Raw genomic sequence first — 15,959 nt, forward strand, 5'->3', positions numbered from 1 at the left:
TTTAGTAAGTGTTAAGCCAGTCAACAGATAGATGAGTGACTATGCACATGGAAAGAAGGCTAGAACACCATACCAGTACAGAGACCTCTGGATAATGGGATTCATGGTTGAGGTTTGCTTTGGATCCTGTATGTTTCTGATTCTTCCAATTATGAATATCTGTTTCTTTCATGATCAGAGGAATATAAACATAATTGATGGTTTAGAAATGGATAGCCCTGAGAGGTGGTTAGCTTTGTATCAGTCTACTGACATCTATTGCATGTATTCCACAAAGCTTAAAAATAACAATTTTAGAAACCTACATATGAACAACCTACATAACTTTCCTGTAGTGGTACTTTCTCATTGGGACTACCAGCCCATAGATAATGACACAGAGACTTATCATTATTAATTATGAAAGCTTGGCCTTTAGCTTAGGCTTGCTTTCAACTAGCTATTATAGCTTAATTAACAATTTTTTATTTTTTTTGTTTTTTGAGACAGGGTTTCTTTGTGTAGCTTTGCATCTTTCCTGGAACTCACTTGGTAGCCCAGGCTGGCCTTGAACTTACAGAGATCCGCCGGCCTCTGCCTCCCGAGTGCTGGGATTAAAGGCGTGCGCCACCACCGCCCGGCAGCTTAATTAATAATTTTTTTTTGTTTTGTTTTGTTTTTTTTTTTTTGGTTTTTCGAGACAGGGTTTCTCTGTGTAGCTTTGCGCCTTTCCTGGAACTCACTTTGGAGACCAGGCTGGCCTCGAACTCACAGAGATCCGCCTGGCTCTGCCTCCCGAGTGCTGGGATTAAAGGCGTGCGCCACCACCGCCCGGCTTAATTAATAATTTTTAATCTATGTTCTGCCATGTGGCTTGTTGCCTCATCTCTGTACTACATATCCTGCCATTCCTGTGTCTTGCTGGTGAATCCTCTTCCTCTTCCTCCCTCTCCCTGGAAATCCCACCTATTCTTTCCTGTCTAGCGGTAGACAGACTTTCTTTGTCCTACCAGTCAGCTCTGTCCCACTCAGCCAGCTCCCAAATAATCACACAGAGACTTATTATTAATTATAAATGCTTGGCCAATAGCTTAGGCTTGTTACCAACTAGCTCTTACATCTTAAATTAATCCATATTTTTTTATCTCTACAATGTGGCAGTACCTTTTTTCATTTCTTACTTCCCCTGTGTCTCCTGGTGAATGCTTCACTCTGCCCTTCTTCTTCCCAGTGTCCTTTAGTTTGACTCTCCTGCCTAACCTCTTCTTGTCTAACTATTGGCCAGTTAGCCCTTTATTAAACCAGTGAGAACAAGAAATATTTACAGTGTAAAAAAAGATTGCTCCACAGTACCTGGTTATTGGCCATTCAGTTCTTTAGGCAGAGACACATCTTTACAGTGTATACAAATAATCTGCAACTTTTCCCCCTTTTTGTCTAAATAGAAAAGAAAGGTATTAATTTTAACACAGTAAAACTATGTACAGTAAGAGCAATTATCAAGTAAGGATTACATTCACAACATCCAGTCCATATGTATTTGGCAGATTCAGAGAAAGGACTGCATTCTTGATCCTATCTTAGTGAGTCCAAATTTTATACCTAAACCATTTTCTATCAAAACTTGTATTACAATACTAAAAATACCTTTTTTAAATCTTAAAACATTTTCTTAAATAAGCCACTTAAACTTTTATGTCTCTCAGCTTTATACCCTTGGCACCTCTTTTGTGAGTTTCTTTTCTGAATTTGGTAACAAGGAAAACTATAACTGTAACTATCTATCCTTCAACCCCATCAAAGACCTGAGAAGGATATAATATTACCTAGGTAAACAGGAAGTATAGAGTAAGCAACTTTCAAAACTATAGAAATGACAGAAACAGCTGACTGCCTGGACAGTCATTCAAGGTTCCTCTGTAACATTGGGCATCCATCTTTGGCCTATAGGCCTAGTATACCTGACAGGATTTTCTGTGAAGCAGGAATTTTGAAGGACTGTCCTATCTTGGCTTGGCAAAGTTTGGCAATGACTTTCTTTTGTGTCTTGATTGTCCAATTTGGACAGCATACTGTCAGTAGTCGAGGCAAGGGCAGTTTCTTGCCCAGTGGTTAGCTTTGCCACACAGAAGACAAACTCCATATTGAAAGTTCTTTGATGTTCAACATCCTTTTTTGAGGTAGATTGGTGCTGCCAGGAGCAGATATGTCTCACTATCATGAAAAGTTTTATGTTATTAAAACATCTTAAATGCCATATTTTGTAGGTCTCTAATATGTTTGAAGATCACGTATCTAAAATATATCTGTTTAACCTTGAAAACATACCTAACATGTCTATAAGTTTGATTGTTACAGATGACTAATTACTAACCTGCATTTCTTAATTATCCTAAGTAGTTTGTAATAATAGCTTTCAAGGACTAGAACTTTAGTCACATTTTAAAATGAGCTGCATAGGTGCAATACCTTAAATAAGAGTAGAAACATACACACAATATGTATAACAAAAATAACCTTAATTTTGTATCAATATACAAAAATCCACACCAATGTAAAATATTTGAGACTAGTAGTTGCTTTTTAGTCTAAAAGTAGATTCAATAATCTACCCTTTTATCCTATCATTCCCATATCCCCCTTTTTATTTTCAGACTGAGACCCCTGAATCTAATCTCCTTTGCTTAGTTTCTTCCCTGACTACAACCAATAATAACTTGCAGTCAAATCCCCTAAATGTTGATACACATCCATAATCCACCTAATCACCAAAAAAACCACCCACCCCACCTCTTGGGAATATGGGTATCATGTTCTCTAGACTGCTTCCTGCTCTCTGGATGTAACAGCAACTTTAGGAGACCCTTAGAAAATTGGGATAGCTGGGCAGTGGTGGCACATGCCTTTAATTCCAGCACTGTGGATTTAATTAATCCGCAGAGCCAGGCAGATCTCTGTGAGTTCAAGGCCAGCCTGGTCTACAAATCAAGATTCAGGACAGGCACCAAAACTACACAGAGAAACCCTGTCTTGAAAAACCAAGAAAAAGAAAGAAAATTGGGACAATGGTCAAGTCCTGGGAGAGCTAGTTGTGTTATTTTTTGTTTAGTCTCTGTGTGATGGGAAAGTGTAGGGCTTATCTGAAGTCCTGGCTGGAGTAGCCTGTGAGGCTGGATGATGGTAGAATTTTGAGGAACCTTCAACAGAGGTATTTAGAGAGGCTGGATTATTTGGGCTACTTGTCTTCATTGGTGTTTGTTCCTTTTTTTTCTGAAAACAAACTTTCAAAGGTAACATACATATCTATATTAACACAAGTATGGGATGTGCAGTGTGCACAAGTCAGTTAAAGATGATTTTTTGTTTTGTGTTTGAGCAAGTAAAAGGCAACTATGAACTTTATAAGTCCATTTGGACTGTACAACCAAACTGTAATATAAATCTTCATCCATGCCATATGAAAGGATGGCATGTAATAGTAAGTCATGAAGACTCTGTGGCCAACAAGATTTATCATGTCTCATTCAGCCTCAGAACTGTTCCCATGTCGAGGGATCAGCATATATGTCACCTGTCCTGTAGTCTTTCTTGGCTTTTTCCCCCATGTCTGCAGCCAAGCACCTTAAGAGGCCTCCCCTGGTCAAATCTGATCTCGATTAACTTTGAAGGAATCCATAGCTTTTTGTTTCCTGTGGAAACAAAAGCACAGCCTCTTCCCAATGCAACATATTACCTGACTTCCATTCTGAAGCTAAGACATTCCTGAAGTGTGGTGATATTTTATTTGTGCTCTAATAAAGCTTGCCTGGAGATCAGAGGAAAAAGCCAGCCACTATATTAAACATAGATGTCAGGCAATGGTAGCACATGCCTTTAATCCTATCACTTGAGAGGCAGGGATCTGTCTGGATGTCTGTGAGTTCAAAGCTGTACCAGGAACAGAGCCAGGCATGGTGGCACATGCCTTAAATTCCAACACTAGTTAACCATAAAGGTCTGGAGGTCTATACAGACAGACAGGAAGTAACAGAGCTGGGCTGTAAGAGGAAGTGATGTAGCTGGGCAGAGAGAAAATGAGTTGGCAGAACAGAAAGGCATATAGGCGTAGGTATACAGGAAGTAGGTCTCTTTGGAAGCTGCAGAGATGGTGAGGTAAAGTTAGCTGTGGCTTTCCTATTCTTCTGATCTCTTAGGTTTTAACCCTGATATCTGGCTCCAGGTTTTTTTTTATTAATAAGTCTGTTTAACACTTTGTTCTACACTGAAGTATATATAAAAGCTAATAAGTTTAATTCAGCAGTCCCTTCCACAATCCAGTGTCTTTCAGCAGCTGTTATTCTCTGTTCATTAGCATTCAAAAATTTAAATTAACCAAGCACCAAATAAGGTCCAAACTCCTTGTGTTATAATAGTTTTCATCCTCATGTGGCTTATTTTTTATATTCCTTTACTCTCTCTTTAAAGACTTTATTATTTGAAATTATCTTTTTCTATGACTGTCTATATCCATTTTCTTTTCTTTCTTCAGCACCTAAACACATTTTTAAGCATAATGTACCTTTTTAGAGGTTTTTCTGTGTCTGGACCTGGCTTTCTGCTCCTCTGCAGTATTCGATGACCACACAAGCCATGCCTTAAAGGGCCAGTGCTTTCACAGCATAGTTCCACTTAGCACATGGCACTGGTAGCCGGCTCAAGCCTGAAGGCAGTGACCAGGAACTGCACCTCTATAGGCTGCCAGCATCGGCCCGCCTGAGAGACTGTGGGACTAGGAAGCCACATTCAGCTCCTTGTCCAGACCTTTTCTTAGCTTTCTTAGGCCCTGTTTGAATATTTGAGCCTCCAGATTGGATGCCATTTGTGGTAGTACTTTCTCAGCAGGACAGCCAGTCTGCAAAAAATGACACAGAGACTTATTACTAATTGTGAAGCTTGGCCTTTAGCTTAGGCTTGCTTTCAACAGCTCATGTAACTTAATTAATCCATAATATTTAATCTACATTCTGCCATGTGACTTGTTACCTCATCTCCATACTGCATATCCTGTTCTCCCTGCATTGGCTGGTGAATCCCATGCACCCAGATTCCTTCTCCTCCTCCCCTGTATCCCCAGAGATCTCACCTATCCTCTCCTTCCTAGCTAATGGCCATTCAGCTCTTTATTAAACAAATCGGAAGGCACCTTAGACTGAGACACATCTTTACAGTGTACACAAATACTCCATAACACTTTTCCTCTGCTTTTAAATGTTCCCTTCGTTTTTTAAATTTGTTTTAAATTTTATTTTATGTGCATGCATGTTTTGTCTGCATGTGTGTCTGTGTACCATGTGCATTCCTGGTGCCCACGGAGGCCAGAAGAGGGCACTGGATCCACGGGACTGGATTATAAACAGTTGTCATCTGCTATGTAAGTGCTGGGAATTGAACCCTAGTCCTCTGGAAGAGCAGGGCTCTTCACCATGGAGCCATCTCTCTAACCCTCCCTTTATTTTTAAAACAATACAATCAACACTGTTTTTAGAAATGTTTGCGTACAACTCTTAGTGTTGTTGATAAACGGCTTCATTCACCTTTCTTCTACTTCTATCTTAGGTGCCACTGGCATTAGATTTCTATCACTCTAAAGGAATACTTGAGGCAATTAACTGTAAAAGAGAAAATATTTATTTCCTAAAGGTTTTAGAGATCTCAGATGGCCTCTTTCCTTTGGACCTCTTGCAGGGGTGGTGCATCTTAACAAGGGGAAGCACACAGGAATGAGTGCCACAGCCCAGAAGCAAAGAGAAAGAGGAAAAAAATCTGTGCTCCTGTAATCTGTCTGAATAGTATGCCCTAGTGACCTAGGAATGTCCCACAGGGCCACTGCTCTGCAAGGCTTCATTGACTCCAAGTATACCAACCACCCTGGGATCAAATAGCTTTGGAGACACTCATCCAAGTCAAAGCAAGGGTGTGGCTACTGGTCAGGAAAACTCAACTAACATCCTGGTTCCACCTTGTAATAGACCAGTAGTTCTCAACCTGTGGGGCATGACGCCCTCGGGTCAAATGACACCTTCACAGGGCTTGTCTAAGACCATTGGGGAACACAGATACTTCCATTACAATTCACAACAGTATCAAAATTACAGTTATGAAGTAGCTACAAAAATCACAGTAATATTTGTGTCTGACAAATAGACATTTCAACGTAAGCATTTGCTGAATATAATCAATGTCCAGCCTTCTTTCCATTGTTGTGAGATCCAAGTATAACATCAGCAGCAGCCTGTGTGGGTCAGGTGAGAGGTGAGAGGTCTCCAGAGTAGTAACTTATAAGATGCTGGGAACTGGTTACAAGCCGCTCGTTCTGTGCCTGCTTGGAAAGAGCACTGGAGAGGAAAGATCAAACAGCAAGATAAGGAACATGCCACACCATGTTGAATGCTCACGTTACAGAGTGTACTTCCTGGGTCCTTCATAAGCACATGAGTGGGGGTTTCTGAAGCAGAAGCCCACGTCAGGGCAGAAAGACCCCGAGACAGAAATCGTTGCCTGTTTCAAACACACATGCATTCCCTTCCCCTGCATACAACACTGTGACAGTGATGGGATGGACAGAAAAACAGCCAGGAGCTTTGTCTAGTCCTTTTGGTTGGGACAAAGGGGCAGCCCTGAACTGTAAACATCTGCGAAGTCACTGGTACCATACTGCTGATCAGATTGCTCTCACAGGCTACAGGGGTACTCCTCTAAGCAAAGCTACTCTCACAAAATTCTCCATTCTCTCTCCATATCCTTCACTGACCCTATCTCAAGGGCTCTCATGCAGGACTAGTGAAGGTGGTCGTGGACAGCAGAGAGGTGGTTGGCATGGTGTCCAGTATGGCAGCCAACACATGGGGCTCGGGGTTGCGACACTCAGGCTTCTGGTGGAGGATTGGTCTATACCATCTAAAGCTCATCTCCTAGTGAAAGACTTGGAGAAGCAATCCTGTTGCTTTCCTTCTTGGAGTAAGTTCATATCATTATTTTTATAAACTGACTGTCCCTTTTATCTACCCTGTATTAAACGGATTATCTTTTTGAGATAGCATTTTACATACTTGTCATTGAAATCGAATTTAACTTTGAAATAGAATTCAAGTTTTGTCAATCACTTGCAGGTTTTAACAGTAGAAATTTGAACTTTTCTTTTTCAAACCTTTTAATGCTTTTTGCAGGAAGACCACTTGGCTGTGCGACATTTGCCCTGGTTAGTGGCCTTTGAAAACCTCTGTAACTTCTGCCTCCATGCCTGTATTTGGGGAGGAAGCCAGACATGTTTCCAAAGTCATGTATTTCAAGTGTTCTCACATGACAGATTCCAGCTTCCAAACTCTACCAGTTGTAAAACTCTACCTCTTGTGTTTTTTTCATGGGCTTTGTTCTGACCTCTCACAGAGTTCAGGGGCCTCCCTTTCTTCCACTGGCCTTATGTTTATTTTATAGTTTTCTGTTAGTTATTTGAGAGTTTCCTGTAACCTTTTTTAAAAAAATACCTCCTTTCAGAGCCAGGCCAACCCAAGACTTTCCCTGAGACCCTGATGTAGGGAGGAGTGTGGTTCTATAGCTCCTTTTCTAAAAGCAGGAATATGCTTGGCAAGGCCATTAATAGCTGGGGCCAGGGCCTTGGGTGAGTTGTTTCATATCCTGAGAACTCAACTCTTTGCACACTGAAGGGCTGTGGCTATCACTCCCAAGGCTGCTGTGTGCCTGGTCTGTGGCACACGTGAGATATCCTGTGTTCCCTTTGTGCAGCATTGCTTGAAGAGCTTCCTACTGACTTCATCCCATTGTGTGATAGCTTTCTGCTGACTTTGTCCCATTTTCCCCTGGAAATAGTATATAAGACGCTGTACTGCTTAATAAGCTTGCTTGGCATAAGACATAGATTGTACAAGACCTCCTGGTCCCAGCTTTCTGACTTCTTTATCTTGTCCTGGGTCCTGACATGACTGCACTGACCTGCATGTGCAGGTCATAACCCCCGCTAGCTCTCAATTCCTCCCCTTTCTCTGCCCACCCTGTCTTTTTCTTTTTTTCTTTTTTTTTTAAATTACACTTTCGAGACCAATTTGTGCTGTGGGATGTTCTGTCTGGCAAATGTGTTGCTCTGATTGGTTGGTAAATAAAACACTGATTGGCCATTGGCTAGGCAGAAAGTGTAGGTAGGACAAGGAGGAGAATAAAGCTGGGAAGTGGAAGGCTGAGTGGGAGAGACACTGCCAGCCACCATCAGGATAAGGAAGATGTAAAGTACCGGTAAGCCACAAGTCACGTGGCAAGGTATAGATTAATAGAAATGGATTAATTTAAGCTGTAAGAACAGTTAGCAAGAAGCCTGCCACGGCCATACAGTTTGTAACCAATATAAGTCTCTGTGTTTACTTGATCGGGTTTGAGCGGCTGTGGGACTGACGGGTGAGAGAGATTTGTCCTGACTGTGGGCCAGGCAGGAAAACTCTAGCAACAAATTTGTTTCATCCAAATATTCTTGGATGTGTGGTCTTCCACTGTTGCATGGTCGACTTACCAGGGCTGCACTCTTAGAAAAAACTTGTCTCTCCCTTCCCATAGCAGCTAATAATTGCCAATAGTTCCATGGCTAGGAGTGGAATTGTGTGCCTAATTCATCTATCTCTCCATTCTGGGATTTGGTCTGGCTTAGGCTTGCACAAGTATTGTGACCGCCATACTGTACTCAGAAGATAATGTTCCCTTGTAGTTATTTACAGACTCTTACATTCTTTTTGCTCTTTCTTCTGTCTGAGGGATCCCTGAGCCTTGGGAGTGGAGTGCAGTATACATGTTCCTTTGAGGGCTGAGAATTCTGCAGCCTCTGATTCTCTAGCCGTAGTTAGAGGAGGGTCACTGTCTTAATTATCATCTATACAAATAGAAGCTTCTCAGATAAGGGATGAGAGATTCTTCATCTACAGGTATAATGATAAGTCGTTAGGATTATAAGTCGTCAGTTTCATATTATGTCCAGTAGGCAGCACAATAGCAGCAGGTTTTCCCCCAGGCTCTATGATCTTGTCCAACCATAGGTTCGTAGCTGAAGAATGGTGCCAGATATGGGTTTCATCCTAGAGAGCAGGACTTCAACTCAATCAGAAAGTTGTTGGATACCCCACTAACCTCGTGCCACTGCTGCACCAGTTGGTGTGTCTTTCCAGAACTGTCACTACTGTATCTCACAAGGTTAATAGCTGGGGATGATTGGTGCTTACTTTTCTCCTCTGGTGGCTTGTGTAGCACCTTCTAGCACTATGAAATCTAGTTAGTAGGGATGAAGCTTCCGGGACTGTAAGAGCTTGACTTTGTCCTCTTCTATGACTCAAATATGTAGTGTCTTCAACAATAGAGTCTTACTGTCAAGTTTTGGAGGATAATCAGGAACAAGGGGAGTAGTCTGAAATGTTTGGGGGTCTAGGGACCTATGCTGGCTAGTTTTATGTCAATGCGACACAAGCTAGAGTCATCAGAGAGGAGGGAACCTGAATTAAGAAAATGCCTCCATAAAATCTGGCTGCAGACAGGTCTGTAAGGCATTTCCTTAATTAGTGATTGATGGGGGAGGGCCCAGCCCATTGTGGGTGGTGCCATTGCTGGGCTGGTGGTCCTGGGCTCTATAAGAAATCAGGCTGACCAGGTCTTGTAAGGGGGTCCAGTAAGAAGCACCCCTCCATGGCCTCTGCATCAGCTCCTGCCTCCAGGTTCCTTCCCTGTTTGAGTTTCTGGCCTGACTTTCTTTGAGGATGAACTGTGATGTGGAAGCATAAACCAAATAAATCCTTATCTCCCCAAGTTGCTTTTTTTTTTATGATGTTTCATCAAAGCAGTAGAACAGGACCTCACTGGCCAACATCTCCAAAAGAAGTAACTCATACCCAGTGCTGGACTTTTATTTATGCTCTGATGTTTAGTAAGAACAATGTTGCCATGTTATAGGTTAATAGGTTAACTCCATATACTCATTTTCTCCCTCTCCCTTTCTCTCTCTCTCTCTCTCTCTCTCTCTCTCTCTCTCTCTCTCTCTCTCTCTCTCTCTCCTCCCAGTGTCTTTTATCTTCCCTCTCTGAAGCATCTCTCTCCTTAGCCTTTACTCAGACTGGCTCTCAGAAATGCTTGCGGGTTTTTGAAGCCTATCCAGACTTGAGAATATAGTAGCTTCGGACCTTTTCCCCAGAAAAATATGTGTTCATGTCTCTGTAAGTGTATGCACCTCCATTAGGGAACTAGTTCTGCTCTATCCTTAAAGCATAAAGGGATCCAATAGAAATTTACTGCATGAGCAATGCAGCGATGAAACCTGAAGGTGAGTGTCCTGCTCACCTTTCACGAGGAAGAGTAAGTACATAGAGGAGGATCCCTGTGACAGCTTCTGAAGGTTGCCATGACAAATCACCAAGAATTGGCATCAAACAGACATTTATTCCCTCCTACTTAGTTTTGGTGGTCATGTGCCCAAAGTCAATGTTTTAGCCTGGGTGTGCTCCCTGCCAAGGCCCCAGCAAAGAAGATTCCATTCTTGTCTCCTTAAGGGGTTCTTGGCTCATATCTGCATCACTTCCATCTCTGCTTCTACAGTCATTGCTTCCTTTTCTTCTGTCAGGTCTCCCCTGTATGACTCTTATAAGGACATTTGTCATTGGGTTTGGGGTCCATCGGGCATTTAGTGTGATCTCTCCATGATTCTTAACTTAATGAAATCTATAAAGGCTATTTTTCCCACAGGTTAGCAATCCACTACGACAATAAGTAGGACGACAGTAGGCTTCTTGAGGGCAGCTCTACTAGAATATGTGGGCTGTTAACTACACACAGGCTACTATTCCCATCAGATCTGTAGAGTGACCATACCTCTTTCCACTTGATCAGGCATCACACATACACTTGTACATCCATAAAGAGCTTGGACTGTGGGTCCAGATGGTACCCAGTTTCAGGATAGGCTCCACTAATACCAGCTGTGTGACCCTAAGCAAGTTATACTCTAAGCTTTGGAGCTTTCATTTCTGAGATGGGACTGATAACTGTACTTATCTCATAGAACATAGGGTAATAGGATTATCTCTGGTGGCTCCTGAGTTAGAACGCCTTTGATTCCACGCAGCTGGATATCTGTGTCTTCAATAGAAAGAACATTTTGTTTACTTAAGAAGCACAGAGATAGGCTGTCCCAGACTGACTGGCCACTCGAGGATGATGCCAAAACTCAGGCTCATCCACCTCTGCTCTGCGTCTTCATCCTTAGAGTGTGATAAGGCAACATGGTTATAAAACGGACAATAAAAAGCCTGCTAAAGATGATGGGACTATTACCCAGTTGAGACCAAAGAACACATTCCCTCCAATACTGGAAGTTTTGGTCCCTGGTGTCTAATCATCAAATCCCTCTACAGAAATTGCCTTTGGCAGAAGGAAGTGGCCTCACCCAAGTTTCTATTTATTCTCTGGGAGCATCTCACAGTCAATATCTAGCCACATATGAGTTCAGAGGCATGGGATCTGGCTTTCTATGACCAGTAACTCTCAGTAATAAATATCCAACCTCCCAGCAGTAGAGACTAATATTGAAGGACTTGATGTGGTGGCTAATAGTAATTTGGTGGCAAGTCAAATAGACTGAACACTTTTCATTTAAAAGGGGACAGGGATTCATCTTGACTAAAATGGATACGTGATCATTTCCTGCCCACAGGGGCACAGCTGGCACAATCCAAAGGCTTCAAGAGTCCCCCTTAGATCAGGAAGGTCCCACTGAAATGCAATGAGGCTGTCTGTAAGTGACCATTGGACCTACCCACTCTGTCACCCTGGCGCCATCACAATGCTGCAGGTGCCATAGTGATGGAAGGACCCCATAGAGGTGCAAGTGTGGTACCAATCTGGAGATGATACCCTGTGATGATGGGGTGCTGTCCTGAAGATAAGTGTGGCCTCTAAACACCTGACTTATACAGGGTTTTGCTCCAAGTAGGCAGAGCACTTGGGTTTGGTAATTTAGGGTGATAATCAGAAGGATCTATTTACCATGCCACTTAGAAAATGATACTTCCCAGACTCAACTCTAGCTTGCACAGCATATTCCCAGGGGAACACTTGACCAGAGGACACAACAGGAGTGATTTAGACTTTAAGTTATAGGATTGTGCAATCAGCAAACTTGTCACTTTTCAAGGAAAACAGTTGTTCCTAGTATAGTTCAAAGGGAGCCATAATCAAACCAAATTCTTAGAACTCTTACTGGGGGAAGCACTATAGAACGTGATGTACCATTGTGTGGCAACTGCATGGTAGAGAGCAGGGATACAGAGACCAGACCATTGCATTCTTAGAACACAATAGAACTTGAGCATGGAGACAGACTTGTAGTTATTTATTTTAGATACGTGGGGGGAAATTCAGAGACTTGTACAAAGTAGACTTGTAGACAAGCTAAAAATGAACCAGAGGCCAGAAGCCAGGTCTCCTGACTTTTAATTCAGTATTACTCCTCTATTGGGGATTTGTATTTTTGAGAATTTGCCTTTTTAAACTGTGGGAGGAGTAAGCCTGTGTCTGTCGGGTCTTAGATATATGCAGAATGCATGTGACAACACACGGACTCTTTGGTGGCTGAAGGAAGTTACCTCAGTGTTAACACTTCTTCATAGAAGTCTACTCAAACACATAATTAAGCAGACTAGTGTCAACCAAATTGGCTTAAATTAATGAGTGCATTTTATTCAGATTTTTCATTTCTAAAATGTTTTGGCTGTTTGCTGTTGACCCAAACCCCTCCATCTTCATTAAGATCAGAAAGGTATCACACAGCCTCTCTTATTAGCTTCACAAACGCATTTTAAATGCTCACTTCAGACTGGAGATGAGATACCTGTACATTGACCAGGGCCTCAAATTAACTCAAGATTCTGCAGCCCAATACAAATTTATACCTAGTTTTCTTCTCAGTGTTTCCTTTAACTGATTGTAACACTTTTTAAGGAAACTTAAATGATGCTTTCTTGGCTTGATTTCATTTGTTTTGGTTTGTGTGCCCTTATGAAGATAAATCATTTAGAACTATCCAACAGCCTAAAAGGAGTAAAACTATTTTAATTCTGAACAACATCAGTGTTCATCAGATAGGCAGTGTCTCGGCTGAGCATCTGTTAATTCTGTGATGGTTCTAGGCTTGCAGTAAGTGGGGATCTTAGGAATAAAACCGTGTTTTGAGTGCACTTTCATGTGTGATTCCAATGACTGCAGTGGGTCTTTCCAGTCAGTTCCCCACTGACCTCATGAGACGGGTGTTAGGATTGCTGTTTTCCCCAGGATCTGTCCCGGCCATCCTGATTGGCTGGACCCATGGCTGCCTGGAACAATGGCTATGGTTCTGCATTTCCTTTGCAGATGGTATTGCCAAATGCCTTAGCTCCTGCTAAAAGGCTTCCTGAGGACTTCTAGCGGAAGTGCAAGCCTTCCTGTTGCAACTCCTGCGCTTTTCCTCCATTGCATCCAGGGATCTTACCTGGAACTGTTGGGTTTGGGCATGGTGGAGAGGATGCCACCCCAAACACCAATTCTTCAAGGCAGGAACTGCTGGCTGCTTGCTGAGCTTCCCTGACTGTTCCTCAGAATGATCCCACAAGTCCTGTAGTATTATTTTCAAGTCAGTTGGCTTCCGGTATGTAAAAGTTGAATGTAATCCATTGAGAAAAGTATATGAAGCACAATTTACCAAATGTCTCTGCTGCTTTTGATTTACAAAGATGATGTTTAGCATGGGTCACCTTGCTAGAGATGGAGGTTCCTGTAGAAAGCTTGTTTTCATTGCTTAATCTCATTTTTCTAGAAGCTTAAAGTTTTTAAGCCAAGGTGCCCCATGGGCGGTGCCTGAGAGACAGCATGCCCATTCTCCCTTAGCTGGTAGCGCACAGATCTATCTGGCTTCCCAGACAATGTAATCTCTGCAAGTGAGAGGTGCATTTATCATCATTTACCACTTACTCACGACCTGTGTCAAGTCATGAGTGGTGGGGCTGGATTCCAGCTCAAGTCTGTACTGCACAATACTGGCTTCTGCCCATAACTTTCTTATCAACCTCACCTGTCTGCTGCTGCTGACGAGATGGGCCAGCCTGTGATCTTATTCTGCAGAAGAGGGAGCATTTTCTAATAGAAGGCTTCCTAGTTCTTCCTTAAGGAAAACTGTAAAGGAATACCTCACCGAATGAACTCAAGTGTAGAGTTTAGCTATCCGCTTGTGGGTAACTCAAGACTTCTGTGACCTTACTTACAGGGTGCTTCATCACTGAACATCAGGGCTAGTCTACATACACCAAACTCTCCCTCTGGGTTTGCTGCCTCCATGTGATTTTAAGAAGCAAATTGGCATGACCATCAAATGGACTTGGATTTTATTGTCTTTCAATATCACACTGCCACAATTGGCCAGAAATGGTACCCAGGTTATTTAACTGCCTATGGTGCTCCAGCATTGAGCTAACAAGCTGTCATTAGTGTGCATAATGTGCATCCTCCTCTTCCTGGGGTTTCTCTTCCCCATTTAGAAGCAGAATGAACAAATTTTTCTTAAGAGGTATTTCAGTCCTGAAGCAGTCAGCCCTTTGAACATTTAACTTCATCCCCCACATCATTACAGAAAAGCACTCCGTGGCTCTGGGCCCAGGTCTGACCCCTGCAGATCCCATTTGCAGGGACTGTGAATCACCACCAGTAAGTACTTCTCTCCTTTGGCTTCCAAATCTGGAAGTGGTTGGGCAACTGTGGTTTATCAGACTTGTGCAAATTAAATTCCCCCAAAGATAAATTTCACTAATGCAGTCAAAAGATGATTTGTGTTCCTGACAACATATACTAGACTCCAAGAACAAAAAAATAATCTATATTCACATAGGGTGTTTGTTAAAAATAAAATGAAGACTGTGCCAACTGACACATTTTTCTTCACATCCACGTCCATTAACTATCCACTACCAAAATGATTCTCATGAGAGGTGGGAGGGAAGAAAGGGAAAGAGGGAAATTATGTAATTATATTTTAATTAAAATTTCTTTTAAAATAATGCTCATGCCTGCTGCATGCTCTGGTGCAATATGCCAGCTTGTTTCTTTTCAATTAAATTGGCTTGCAATCTCTAACTCCTGAATTAACTTAATCAACAAAGGCTCTGTGTTTTTTTGTGTTATTAAAATAGTGTAGGGTAGAGTTAGTGTCTAAAGCTCGAATGCCTTTGGAATCCAGACAATTACTGCAAATGCGTTAAGCTAAAATGGAAGGCATTAACACACTGGAAATTCCAGCACCACTGGAAATGTCCCAATTCATTTAAACACACACACACACACAACACACACAACACACACACACACACACACATACACACACACACACACACACACACACACACACACACACACACACACACTCTGGCTAAAGTAAAGAAAGCATGTATCAGTTTAGACTACACTGAACAGTGGTGAGCCTGTGGCCTAGACTTTAAATCAGCCCATTACATCTAATTTGTAGGGCCTGAATTCAACCTTCAAATGTGGTGTGTGTGTGTGTGTGTGTGTGTGTGTGTGTGTGTGTGTGTGTGTGTGTGTGTGTGGCAGGGGATGGCAGAACAGCAGGGACTTCCTTGAGTCTCCCTGATTCTGGTATCCTCTCTGCCTGTGCGGTTAAAATTAATCACCATCAGATCTCACATACACTTTTATCATAAAATATATTGGCATCCAGGCAAGTACTTTCCCACTGCATTCATGGTATGTGTTCCCATATGGCAAGTGCATTTGTGACCAGTTGTAGACCAAGGCCACACTCATTGAAATGCAGTGTGAGGAACAAACGCTCCCAGCTGTGGAACGTCAGCTAACCTGGTGGCCTATTTCAGTAATAGTGATTGTCCCTGATGGAGAGGGACAGAACACCTTCAGCTACT

The 15,959-nt window shown here is 42.3% G+C and overlaps 1 protein-coding gene across 2 annotated transcripts in view; it reads left to right on the plus strand.

The window, feature by feature from the left end:
- The window catches only part of LOC128105861 (uricase), a 143,457-nt gene that overhangs the window by 90,772 nt on the left and 36,726 nt on the right, over positions 1–15,959 (plus strand). The gene's annotated exons all lie outside the window — the stretch shown is intronic.

Source organism: Peromyscus californicus, unplaced genomic scaffold (assembly GCF_007827085.1).
Source record: "Peromyscus californicus insignis strain IS unplaced genomic scaffold, ASM782708v3 Scaffold_9__1_contigs__length_137607984, whole genome shotgun sequence".
NCBI classification, from domain to species: Eukaryota; Metazoa; Chordata; class Mammalia; order Rodentia; family Cricetidae; genus Peromyscus; species Peromyscus californicus.